The following is a 13,526-nucleotide window of genomic DNA, read 5'->3' as shown; positions in this document are numbered from 1 at the left end:
AGATCTCCAGGAGCAGGGTTGATGTGCACTGGTCTACACAGGTCCATTTCAGAGTCTTTGTCCTGCTCCTCTGTTCAGTCCCTGTGTGTCCCTCACTCAGTGCTGACCTGCTGTCTGTCCCTCCCTCTCTGCTTCTTGCTCTGTAGCTTTTGAGCTTTGGCCTTTTTAACAGGAGGCGGAGTCTGTGTTTCCTCTCCTCCTCTTTTCTTTTCCTCCTTCTTCTTCCCCCCTTCCACCCCTCCCCTTGCAGTTGCTGGGGCGACTGTAGTGTCTTTGTCCTCCAGTACGGTGAGCTTCTTGCTTTTTTTGCGTTTCTTGCTCTCGGGAAGGAACCCTTTCTTCTTTGGCTTTGGAGCCTCCTGCTCCATCTGCTCTGCTGCTGCTTTCTTCACATTCTCCACTCGGGGCTTCCTGAGGAGACCACGAGACAAAGATCTGACACAACAAACCTGAGGAGACCACGAGACAAAGATCAGACACAGTAAACCTGAGGAAATCAGGAGATAAAGATCAGACGCAGCAAACCAGAGTAGACAAGAAGACAAAGATCATTTACATATATTGCATTTAGCAGACACTCTTATCCAGATGACTTATAAAATGCTTTGTCATTTACTCATAAAATACATCCCAGCCAGTAGAGTAGGTTAGAATCCAATATACCAATGAGCTAGAACACTGTAGAAATACAGGGATCCCTGCTGATGCCTAGAAGTACAAGATACATGAGGTGTATCTAAGTGTAAGTGTAATAAACAATAAGTACTAGTTTCTTAGATAACATCAGTGTTATAAACAATACCCTACAATAAGTACTAGTTTAGTTAGTCAATATAGGAGCAAGGTCAGTGGTCATTTAAATAAATAAAAAACGAATAGATGGGTCTTCAGTCTGCGTTTGAAGACTGCAAGGGACTCTGCTGTCCAAACAGCAAGTGGAAGTTTATTCCACCATCTGGGAGCCAGAGAATACTCTTGATGCTTGTCTTCCATGAGACTTGAGGCATGGTATTTCAAGCTTTGACCACTGACTTCATGTATGGAGGGGCTTGACCATTTTTTATGTAGGCAAGCATCAAGGTTTTAAATCTGATGCATGCATTTACTGGAAGCCAATGAAGGGAGCACAGCAGCGGAATAACGTGTGAACTTCGGAAGACTGAAGAACAGTCGTGCTGCTGCATTCTGGACCAGTCGTAGAGGTCTGATGGCTCTTAGAGGAATACCAGCAAGTAGCGAGTTGCAGTAGTGGAGCTTTGAGATCACAAGAGACTGCACAAGTACCTGGGCAACTTCCTGAAAGGGCTGAATCCTTCATATGTTACAAAGGAGAAATCTGTAAGACCGAGTTAGATTTGAAACATGAGAACGACAACAGGTTGTCTAAAGTTACACCCAGGCTATAGGCAGCTTTGGCTGGTGATACCAGGGAGTTCTCAAAGGAAACTGTGATGTCATGGTAAGAGTTGGGAGTACCTGGGATGTATAGAAGCTCTGTTTTACTGGGATTGAGCTTCAAGTGGTGGGCTGTCATTCATGATGCAATGTCAGTCAAGCATGCTGAGATACATCTGGAGACCTGTGTGTCAGAGGGTGGAAAAGAAAGATGTAATTGAGTGTCATCAGCTTAGCAGTAATAGGAGGAACCATGAGAGATTTGACTTTTCCAAGAAAACAAATATACAAAGAGAAGAGAAGGGGGCCCAATACTGTGGAACACCTGTGGAACCCTGTGGAACACCTGTGGCGAGTCTACATGGTTTGGATGTGGATCCTCTCCATGTCACCTGATAGGACCGTCCCTCCAGATAGGACTGAAACCATTTCCATGCAGAGCCAGTCACACCAAGGCTGGAGAGAACAGAGGAGAATGTTGTGGTTTACTGTGGCAAAGGCTGCTGAAAGGTCTAGAAGAATCAAAACAGATGACAGCTTGGCAACTTTAGCAGCATGAAGTTTCTCCATAACTGCTAAGAGGGCAGTTTCTGTAGAATGTGCCAGTTTGTAGCCAGACTGATTGGGCTCATGCAACTGGTTCTGGATGAGGAAAAGAGACAATTGATTATAAATTTCTTGTTCAAAGGCTTTTGAAAGGAAAGAGAGAAGTGATACTGGTCTGCAATTGGTAGCATTGGAGCCATCGAGTGTGGCCTTCTTGAGGATTGGTACCACCCTGCTGGTTTTGAATACAGTTGGCACATGTCCCGAAGATAAGGAGTTTTTGATGATGATAGAGATGAAAGGAAGCAGATTGTCTGGAACAGAGTGGAAGGAATTTGATCTAGCAGACATGTAGTTGGATTGCTGGAAGTCAGGAGTTGAAGAATTACATCTGAGGAGAGGAGAAAAAGAAGTCAGAGAGTTGGATGTTGGGGAATGCACACTGGTTGGAAGAGTGGGAACAGAGGAAGAGGAGTGGTGGATTGCTGCAACCTTCTCCTCAAAGAAGGTGCTGAAATCCTCCTGAGTAAGAGATGAGGAAGGAGGGGGAGGGGGAAGATTAAGGAGAGAAGAAAAAATAGTGACGAGCTTGTATGGATCACATGCTGATGATTCAAATTTTTCTCTGAATTTGCAGATGTTACTTCCAGTGAGAAATTGAAAAGGAGAGACTGGTATGAGCTGAGGTCTGAATCTAGGTGAGGTTTCCTCCACTACCCTCCTTAGTTCTCTCCTGTGGCAGCAGAGTGTAAGCCAGGGAGCACGTGGGGAGGACTTTGCAGGTCTAGAGGAGAGAGGGCACAGAAGATTAATTGATGAGGAGAATGTAGAAATTCAAGTATTTGTAACTGTATCCTGTCACGGTTAATCCCTCCCAGCTTCCATGTTCCATGTTTTCTCTGTCTTGTGTATTTTAGTTCCATGCCGTAGTTTCATTTTCTCCACCTTTCGTTTGATTGCTCACTCCTGTCCCTTTGTTAAGTTCATGTATTTAAACCATGTCTGATTCCCTGTGTTTTTGCTATTCATTGCATGCATTTGTGTGGAATATATTGAATGTTTGAATGTATTGGATGTATGTAAGCCCATCTTTGTTTCTAAGCCTCTGTGTCTGTTAGCCTGTTTGATTCTAGCTGTTTTGTTTTTCCTTAGCCTCCGTATGTTACTTCTTAGTTTCTGTTATAGCCTGCTTTCCCTGTTTGCCTTTGTGTGTTTTTGGTTTGTCATTACTTCCCTTCGTTTATTCTAGCCCTTGGTTTATTTATCATGTATTCTCTGACTCTCCGTATTGGTAATATGACCCTGGGCTATCCTAATGACCACGACTTTGGATTTGCCCCTAATAAATCTCGCTCTTCTCTGCGCGTGTCCGCCTCCTTATTAATGGGGCTGGGGATGTAAATAAAAGAACACAGCTTTTTCAGTTAATCCAATTTAAAGGAATTGACGTAGAAACTCAGAGTGATAGACAGAATGAAGCAAAGTGGCTGAGAGAGTGAGAAGGTAAAGCTTTTCTTAGTCACAACAGAACCATGTCTGGGGGCGTGGCTATGTCACATCTGGGGCCATGGCTCTGCCCGTTCCCAACAGCTGGGTTCCACAATTTGTAGTGGAGGATACTGAGGCTCTTAAAGTAGTCGACCTGCTTGGGATATGTGCCTTGAAGTCTGGTACTCTACTCTCAGATCCTGTGGAGATTCATAGAAGAGCAGCACAATTTTACACTAGGCTATATATCAGTGAATATAAATCACACCAAGAGTCGGAAAATATTTTCTTAGATGGTTCTCCTCAGGTAGAAGAAGAGGCTGTATTGGGTCTCGAGGGGCCACTGTCCCTGGTGGAGTTGCAGGATGTCCTTCAGAGCATGGAAGGTGGTATTGATGGTATTGATGGACTGCCAGTGGAGTTTTACAAATCCTTCTGGTGTGTGGTTGGAGAGGATGTGCTGGAGGTTATGAACGACAGTCTCACAAAAGGGAGCACTCTTTATTTGTAGGTATAATTACACACAGAAGAAGAAAGCGCAATGTCAACTTCTGAATTTCATTTTATGGCAATCTAAGATGGCAGTGTGGATCAGTAGGAAGTGTTTAATTGAGGGTCAGAGAGACAGCAGTATTGTAAATGTGTTTAAAAGATTGGTGAAGAGTCGTATAGTGTTAGATTTTAAGTTTTATTCTGCTATGAATGATATGACTACTTTTGGAAATATTTGGGGTTACAATGATGTTTTGTGCTCTGTGACAGATGAGGAAGTGGGTTTTGCTGTTTCTTTAATTTAAATGTTCTTTTTCCTTTTTGAAATTGTATGCTGTGTTTGAATGTGTATGAATATCATAATTGATTATTAAACGTTATTGAGAAATCTCAGAATGTCTCTCTGTCCTTCTCCGTCTGGGTCCCTGTAGGGCGCTCTCTCTCTCTCTCTCTCTCTCTCTCTCTCTCTCTCTCTCTCTCTCTCTCTCTCTCTCTCTCTCCCACTTCTCCATCTGGAGTCCAGGTCTCGGAGAGGGAGAGAGAGAGAGAGAGAGAGGGAGGTGACCCAGACGCCAGATTGAGGGAGAGACAGTGGAACAGAGAGAGGGATGTGCGCACAGGCACCCAGACTCCGCATGGAAAGAGAAAGATGGAGAGAGAGAGATGGAGGGCTGCACGGCGACCCAGACTCCAGATGGACAGATGGAGTGAGAGAGAGAAATAGAGGGAGAGAAAGAAAGAGGGTGAGCCGCATGGGGACCCAAACTCCAGATGGAAAGAGAGAGAGAAAGAGAGAGTAAGTAAGAAAATGTAAGTTCAAGTAAAAAAAATCATAAATTCTCCAACCCCAATCAACTTCAAAACACTCAACTGAATTTCCCTTAGAAACCTATATAAGGAAAAACAGGAAATTATTTTCCCTCCAAAACAACATGGAAGCTTCTCCACAAAAAAAAAAAATTCACAGGTATTTATTTTTCTCTTAACCTGTTTTACTTGCTTCATTAAAATATACAAACGTTCCTGGCCAGATAAACATTATACTTAAACTCTAGTAATATATTATAAGAACAATATTTAATCTCAAATACTTACACATATTTCTCTTCCTCTGCAGGTCCTCACTAAATAACACTATTTCCATGTTAACCATCACTTAATAAATCACATCATCAATAAAGTTTTACGAAACAATTCCTGTGTGTTAATTTACATGCACACATATATATACACACACAGCACATGTGTATCTCTAACACAGTCCATATGTACACACTGTGGTGGAGGGTAACTGTCACAAGACTTTACACTCATACTGTGTACAACATCTCTATCTCTGTCACTCCGACATTCAGAAAACAGAATGAGAAACCTTTCACAGTTTCCAAAGATTTCCACCTGATTGGAAAGATTTCTGTAGATTTGTACAGAGTTTAACACAGTGAGGTTATGATTCCACAGCATGTGTAACTTGTAGAACAGTATTTATTTCATATGTACAGAAATCAACTGCAGCTCAGTCCTTTATTGGAGCATCATTTATTGTGTGTGGTGTGTGTGTGGTGTCCTTTGTTGGAGCATCAGAGTTCTGGTTTACAGATTGTCATTTATACTGTGTGTGAGTGTCAGAGAGAGAGAGAGAGAGAGAGAGAGAGAGAGAGAGAGAGAGAGAGAGACAGGTGTATTGTGTGTGGGAATGAAGAAAGAAGTGTGTGAGAGGCTGCGTGTGTGAAAGAGGTGTGTATGTGAGAGACAGGTGTACAGTGCATGTTTGTGTGTGTGTTTGTGAGAGAGAAAGAGAGAGGTGGATTGTGTGTGTGTTCGTGTGAGTGAGTGTTGTGTGCATGAGACAAAGTGAGAGGTATAGAGTGTGACAGAGAGAGATGTGTAGTGTGTATGTGTGAGAAAGAGAAACGTAGTGTGTGTAAGAGTATTTGTGTGAGAGAAAGAGAAAGGTGTAGAGTGTGTCAATGTGTGTGTGTGTGTGTGTGTGTGTATGAAAGTGTAGCGGTTAAACATTTTAATAAATTGTCAGTAACAGTTGATAAGGTTAATTGGGGCACGACCCTGATTAACAGGAAAATATTTATGAATTTTAAATAATTTATTAGTGATTAATAATTCAGTCTCGAATCATGAGAGTCGCCAATTTGATATGTGATTATTGCACGTCTACCAAACATTATAATATCACTCTGGGCTCGCAGACGTTATAACCAAAGTATGTTTATTGAATAAGCAGAGATAAGAAAAACAATCATTGACTAGGATTCTATTAATGACCAGGAGTGTCTAGTTCATTAGACTCACTATAACGATCATAACCGTGTGAAAATGATCACTGATGATTTGTGGTGAATAAAAGTAGCTAACTAGGCTAATAACGAAAAAAGAAAAGTGAAACTGTGTTAAGCAACCTGTGGGAATGACCAACTGGCAATCTACTACTATCTAATCAACCAAAACAAGACAAATTAAACTTATTAATCAAACAAGAGTCGTGGTGAGAGAAGATGCGTGAAGTGTAATAGATGTGTCAGGGGGAAAAGGGGAAACCATTGAAGCAGCTGAAGGGGGAACTAATTCTAGGAGTAAGGAGGTTGTATCACAGGTGAGAGGAAAGAGTTAACTAATCTAATCTGATGTATAAACAATAAAGTTACTAAAGTTACAACCGGTAACATAAAAAGGGAAATGCCTGTTCTCACGACTCACTGGCGCTCGACCACGTAAAACCGTCTTGGTGGCAAAGAGAGAGAGAACCAGCTTTCCATTCCCATATACACTGCACACATTGAACATCTACCTGTGTTGGTGTGTCCATTTTATTTTTTCTGTGTGCTTCCTCAAATATTTTAACTGTTTGTGTACATCTGTAACGGTGAGTGGTAAGGAGGCAGACGCATGTGCAGAGAAGAGCAGGCTTTATTAAGGGCAAATCCAGAGTCGTAGTCGTTAGGATAGTCCAGGGTCATAGAGCCAACACGGAGATTTACGGGGATACATTATAAACCAAAACACATGAAGGCAAACAAGGGAAGCAGGCTGTAACAGAGGCTTGGAAACACGAAGGCTAAGACAAACAGTCAGACTAGGATACACAGAGTACAAACTTACAGATACAGATATGGGCTTTCAAAAATATCCAAACATTCAAACATCCAATACAACCACATTTAATAAACAGCCAAGACACAGAGAGTAAGACAGGGTTTAAATCAGGAACTTAACAAGACTAGAAACAAGGAACATGTGTGGAAAACAGATGAGGAGCAGAGAAAATGAAACCAAGAAATGGAACAACTAGGAAGTAAAAGAAAACAGACACGATCGGGAAACCACGGAGACAGTGACGCCAGGAGGGTGGATATATTTGACAACATCCAAAAGCCAACATGAAACACACTGCTGATATGATCTACAGAGTCATACACAAGTTTCAGACTCTCTCTCCTGGCACCCCAAACGTCACAATGGGAGATTTTAATCATTGTAATATGAGAGAGACTCTCAAAGATGTCCAGCAGTACATTATCTGCCCTACAAGAGGAAATAAAATCCTGGACCATGGTCATGTGTCTATAAAAATGCCAATAGAGCATCCAGGAACCCCCACTGGGTGTGTGTGACCACCACACTGTTCATCTGGTCCCAGTATATAGACCAGTTTTAAAGAGGGAGGAAACAAAGTCTAAAATGGTTCAGGTCTGGATTGACGATGCAGTGAAGTGTCTGCAGAGTTGTTTTGATTGCACAAACTGGTCAGTTAGGATTAACGGTTTTAATGGTGATAGGGAGAGACACCAGACCAGTTAGATTTAGTGATATGGAACTGGCTGAGGCACTTAATGGTTTTATTTGAGATTTGAACAGTCTCACTCTCTTCAGGTAAATAGAGTGTTCAGATATATACAAGTACACAGTAAAAACGAAACAATGTTCCTCCCGGACCATGGTGCAGCATTTAATCTTGTGTGTAGATGTGTGTGAGCTCACACTGGACCCCAACACAGCACACACACTTCTCTCTCTGTCTGAGGGGAACAGAAAGGTGACGCGTGTGGGGTGGGAGCAGTCATATCCTGATCATCCAGCGAGATTTGATTACTTGTATCAGGTTCTCTGTAGAGAGAGTCTGACTGGACGCTGTTACTGGGAGGTGGAGTGGAGTGAAGATGCTGCTCTAGCAGTGACATATAAAGGAATCAGCAGGAAAGGAGTCACAGATGACTGTGTGTTTGGATTCAATGTAAAGTCCTGGAGTCTGTACTGCTATGACAACAGTTACACTGTCTGGCACAATAAGAAGAGAACTGCCATCTCTGCCCCCTCCAGCTCCAACAGAGTAGGAGTGTATCTGGACTGGCCTGCCAGCACTCTGTCCTTCTACAGTGTCTCCTCTCACACACTCACACACTTACACACATTCCACCCCACATTCACTGAGTCCCTCTATGCAGGGTTTAGACTTTGGTGGTCTCATTCCTCAGTGTGTGTGAGAGAGCTAGGATAGCCTCCTGTGTCCTGGAGCAACACCAGAGTCTGCAGGGAAACACACACTCCTCTACACACACAATTGGTGAACATCATAATACACACATGCTTGCTGAGTATAAAACACATACACACACACACACACACACACACACACACACACACACACACAATGCAATCATAATCTCACTGTGTTAAACTCTGTGTACAAATCTACACATTAAACGTGGAACTCTTTGGAAACTGTGAAAGGTTTTTCATTTTGTTTTGTGTGTGCTGGACTGATACAGGTGCAGATGTTATACACAGTATGAATGTAATGCCAATGTAAAAAGGATTTTTACAATAAAATACTGTCAACACTCAAAATCTCACACCAAAACACCAAAACAGCACACACAGGTCAAACTGGGGAAATAACACAGTAGACAGTTACATGCACTCACATCTCTCTCGTTCTCACACACTCAGATAAACACCCACAACACACACTGAGGTGCACCCACACACTCACATAGGCTCAATCAGCCAGGCCCCATAAAGGACCAGGGCCTAAATTTAATTTAAACAGAAACACATTCATTTCCATCATGTCATACTAAGGTCACTCCTTACAGTACATAATTAGGCCCACATGTCAATGTTATGAATTATGAATTTGTATCAAATTGCACTTAAACAAACCGTCAAGTGTTTCACCAGCTGTTAAACCTGCAAACAGTGTAACAAAAGACAAACAAAATGAGAAATTTGACAAAAAGTGACCTTAACAGGCTACAATATCACTACTAACAGCTATAGCTAAATACTATAACAGTCACAGATTAATATGAAAGCTTCATCTTACTTTTAGGTGTCATGGTACGGCCCCTCCCCCCTCAAGTCTGCGTGCATGTGCATGTCTGTGTGTTCGTATTGCCATGCCCTCTTGTGTTGTGATCCTTGTTGTGTGTAGTTGTCATGAGTGTATATAAGTCTCGTTTTGTATCGTCAAAGTTGTCGGTGTTTGATCCAAGTAGTGTTAATATGTGTATGTTTAATGTGTAAATAAAATGTATGCTTATGTTCAACGTGCCTCGTCCCCACATCCTGCTTAACCCTCGTCCGTCACATTAGGAAATATGAAGTTTAACGCTATCTGTGAACCTATGGAAAGAGAAACACACCATTATCTTAACGCAGTGATTATAAAAGCATAATATTAACAAAGGGCTGAGGCATTGTTTCATTTACCCAGATACAAATAGGCTTTAGCTAGTTAATATTTTTGTATGCGTACTGTTATGTACCTGTCCAAGCTTATAACTGCATTTTACAGAGTTCAGATCATCAATGGTCAGTTTCTGAACACTGCTAACCAGGCATTTGTTTAAGTTATAAACCATTTTCAACAAAGTGTTAGCACTGTCATGGCAGTGGCATTGCTGTGAAACATCAGTAACAGTAGTGTTGCCGGGGTTTCATGTGTGCCAGTGTCATTGGTAGGTTAAGAAAAATAAAAAATACTGCTGACCTGGGATCAGAAACCGATGAGTCATAATGTACTAGACGATGGTTAACCTAAACCGTGTATGGAAACAGACAGGATATAGTCTTTAACTGAACATCTACAAGCTGTATCTACAAGGTAGGTGTTTCTATTAAAGTGGCTGGAGAGTGTATAGATTTTTGCTGGTTGGCCAGTGTAACTTGCAAAAACAAGCAATTTTGTGGAATACTCTCTTATGATTCAGCCAGTAGCCAATTAGGTCTCGTTTAAATATCTATTATATTGATTTGCATTGGCACATGGAATAAGTAAATTATAGTTGTGTAGACATAAAATGATTGATAGTACATTCCTGAGTCAATTTGGACTTGTCCCAAAGGTACAACTGCTGCTATATCTTGTAAGTTTATTTTGGCCAGCCCATAAAAATCTTTAGTTTCTTAATCCTTTTCCACCTGCACCTTTACAAACTTACAATTTAGGAAAAAAGAGAGAAAAAACTGATTTACCTTCACAGCTGTATGGGTAGTGGAACTAAATTGAATGTCTTCTTTGTTTTTTTCTAATATAGAGGTGACTGATTTCCATGTCATCTGACAGGCTGATTTTGTGTAGTGCAACTTCTCTCCAGAGAGACACTTCATGCATGCTTTTTCCTGAAAGCAGCCCAAGTGGTCGGGCTGAAACGGCCCCATCTTTTGGAGTTTTACAGTAGTCAACTTTAAAAAACAAATTAATAATAAAAAGACGAGGCTATTTAACATAACATTCATTGCATTAATACATAATTGATAGACCACATCCAATTACATTCTCAAATACTGAAGATGCCATTGTATTAAAAGGCAAAATCAATATTTGCTGTGGTGCTTTCACTGACTCACAGTTTATGTAAGAAAGTGTATTGTTAGCCATATGCTATTTGGAAATGATTTCATAGACAGTATTTATATAAATGTTCTTAGATACAATATATAAAATTCATTTACCAATGGACAAGATCTAAACAGTCAATCGAGTTTAGAGTTTAAAAACAAACATTTGTGCAAGTGCCATGTTTGTCATTTCAGTAATGGTTTGTTATGGTCGGTATAAAATATGTGCAGATTAAGATTAAGGGTAATTGTATCTCTTATGACACTAACGGTCATAGCACACATTTAATTAGGCTAATATTTTTACAAATAATACTTACACTGACAACCCTCCCTGAGAGTGCACACTAGTCTGCTTTCCAGTCAGGAAGGTCTTTATAGGTTGGGGAGGGAGGATGAAGATACTGAAGATACTGTGACCTCATCTGTTATAAACACTCCTGTGGATGGACTGAAATACATTTTAGAGCTACCATATTTTTCTGATAAATTGTAGCTATTGAAATAAGACAACCAATTCGATGACAATCATCATTCTTTTTAAATGGGCCAATACAAAATGCTCCCCATCAGAGAGAGCACAAGTATCAACTCTCTTGGTGGACTTAACCAGCACACCTTCCACTAATGTGTATGTCTCTGCTCTCTCAGCTGTATATGTAGCCACTCACCTCACCCTCACAGGCGCTGGCCTGGAATATGGAGATGCCAGTTTGGAAAACATTCTAAGGGATCAAGAGAAACAAACCAAAATTAATACCAAAATTGATGCCTAAACATTTTTAAAATCAGCATTAATGTACATTACTCAGGACTGTGTTAATAACATGTTTGAAAATGGACTTTGATAAAAGGAGCTTCTTTGCAGTTAATCAGATAACTCTGTATCCCCAGATAGTGAAGCTTAAGTGCTATTTAATTGTTGTTTGAAATAACAATCAGTCATTTTCAGTAGCACAGGTCATTGTACCGCAAATGTTAACTTCAGATGAAGTGGAAATGAATGGAGGGTAACCACAGAAAAGAAGAAGAGATCATCACTCACTATATATAACTTAATTCATTCATTCACCCACAACTGATAACCAAGATGTGTGAGAGAAAACTTGCACTGTGTCCGACACAGACAGGTTAACAAGCAGCTAGTTAGCTCAGTCTGTCGGTCTGGCCACTAACTTTGCCCATTAAATCTCGCTTTTACAGTAAAGTCTGGACGTACTGAGATGGGGAATAAAAGCCATAGAAAGAAATTGAGCGCAACACTTAGAAAAAAACAAATTGAAGGGAAAATGTAAAAAAGGGAGCCTGGCTTCACTTACCAAATGCTGTAAGTCAGAAGTGTGGCAGGGTGCTGGGACAGCAACGGGATGGCAACGGGAGAGCCAATAAAAATTGGAGAAGCACATTGGAACAGACCAATGGTGCTCTGCGGCCTTTTGGAGAATATTGGAACAGGCCAATGAGAGGACGCAAGCTCTCTGGAACATACTGGAACAGAAAATCAGGGTCAGTGGAATGAGTCAACATGTGGAGACGGACAGACCCACAAAAGATAAAGAAAATGAAAGCTAAACACGATAGAACCAATACACTGACAGAAACACAACTGGGAACAGCTTACAAGGCAACAACATGAAATGAAGAAGGACCTTAGTATAAATGGAGGCTTAGTACAATGAACGCAAGCTGAGTGAACAATAACCAGCGACAAGACTGGAGAGACACTAGAAATATATACACGAGTTAACAAGGAATATACACACGAGTTAACAAGGAATAAACACACGCGATAACAAGGAACAACTAGAAACAGGAGAAAACTGGCAGAACAACCAGACAAGGGGGAGTAACAGAAAAATCAAAACAAAGAAGCTCATGGAAAGAAAACCACGTTGTAAAGCCAAAACAGAGCTTGACAGGATTGCTAAAGTGACCGAGATGACAGGGAGGGGACAACCGTGACAATGCAGAGTAATAATAATAATAATTACTCAGATATGCAGGAATATACAGTGCAATAATAATTACTCAAACATGCAGGAACATACAGAGTAAAAGTTACTCAGGCCTACAGGAACATATAATTATTCAGTCATATAGGAAGAGTGTTCCAAAGTAGGACACTGAAGGCACTGACGTTTATACCTAAAATGTTTGTTGAAAGACATTTACTCTACAACACAGTGCTCCAATATTCCATCATCATCACCATCATCATCATCAGTCTTTTCACCCTCGTTGAAGCACACTGGGATGTGACGCAGCTTACATATGTAGTACAGACCTCATCCTGTATCTCATCATTACATATGTAGTACATACCTCATCCTGTATCTCATCATTACGTATGTAGTACAGACCTCATCCTGTATCTCATCATTACGTATGTAGTACAGACCTCATCCTGTATCTCATCATCATTACGTATGTAGTACAGACCTCATCCTGTATCTCATCATTACGTATGTAGTACAGACCTCATCCTGTATCTCATCATCATTACGTATGTAGTACATACCTCATCCTGTATCTCATCATTACATATGTAGTACAGACCCCATCCTGTATCTCATCATTACGTATGTAGTACAGACCTCATCCTGTATCTCATCATTACATATGTAGTACAGACCTCATCCTGTATCTCATCATTACATATGTAGTACAGACCTCATCCTGTATCTCATCATTACATATGTAGTACAGACCTCATCCTGTATTTCTTCAGCAGTGCTCAGTTTCTCACC

The 13,526-nt window shown here is 40.9% G+C and overlaps 1 long non-coding RNA gene across 2 annotated transcripts; it reads right to left on the bottom strand.

Annotated features, from left to right (window-relative positions):
- Positions 1-9,489: 9,489 nt before the first annotated feature.
- On the bottom strand, positions 9,490-12,271 carry LOC118241466. Of its 2 annotated transcripts, none has more exons than XR_004776097.1 (6): positions 12,099-12,271; positions 11,451-11,504; positions 11,100-11,230; positions 10,414-10,623; positions 9,929-9,975; positions 9,490-9,561 (listed from the first exon to the last, which is right to left on the bottom strand). It is a non-coding gene; the product is annotated as an uncharacterized LOC118241466 (long non-coding RNA). The 2 variants fall into 2 exon arrangements; XR_004776096.1 differs by having other exon boundaries at positions 11,100-11,152.
- Between the last annotated feature and the right edge of the window lie 1,255 nt (positions 12,272-13,526).

This window comes from Electrophorus electricus, chromosome 5 (assembly GCF_013358815.1).
Source record: "Electrophorus electricus isolate fEleEle1 chromosome 5, fEleEle1.pri, whole genome shotgun sequence".
Classification (NCBI taxonomy): domain Eukaryota; kingdom Metazoa; phylum Chordata; class Actinopteri; order Gymnotiformes; family Gymnotidae; genus Electrophorus; species Electrophorus electricus.
Note: the sequence above shows the minus strand (reverse complement) of the source record. Positions and strands in the feature narration are given on the sequence as shown.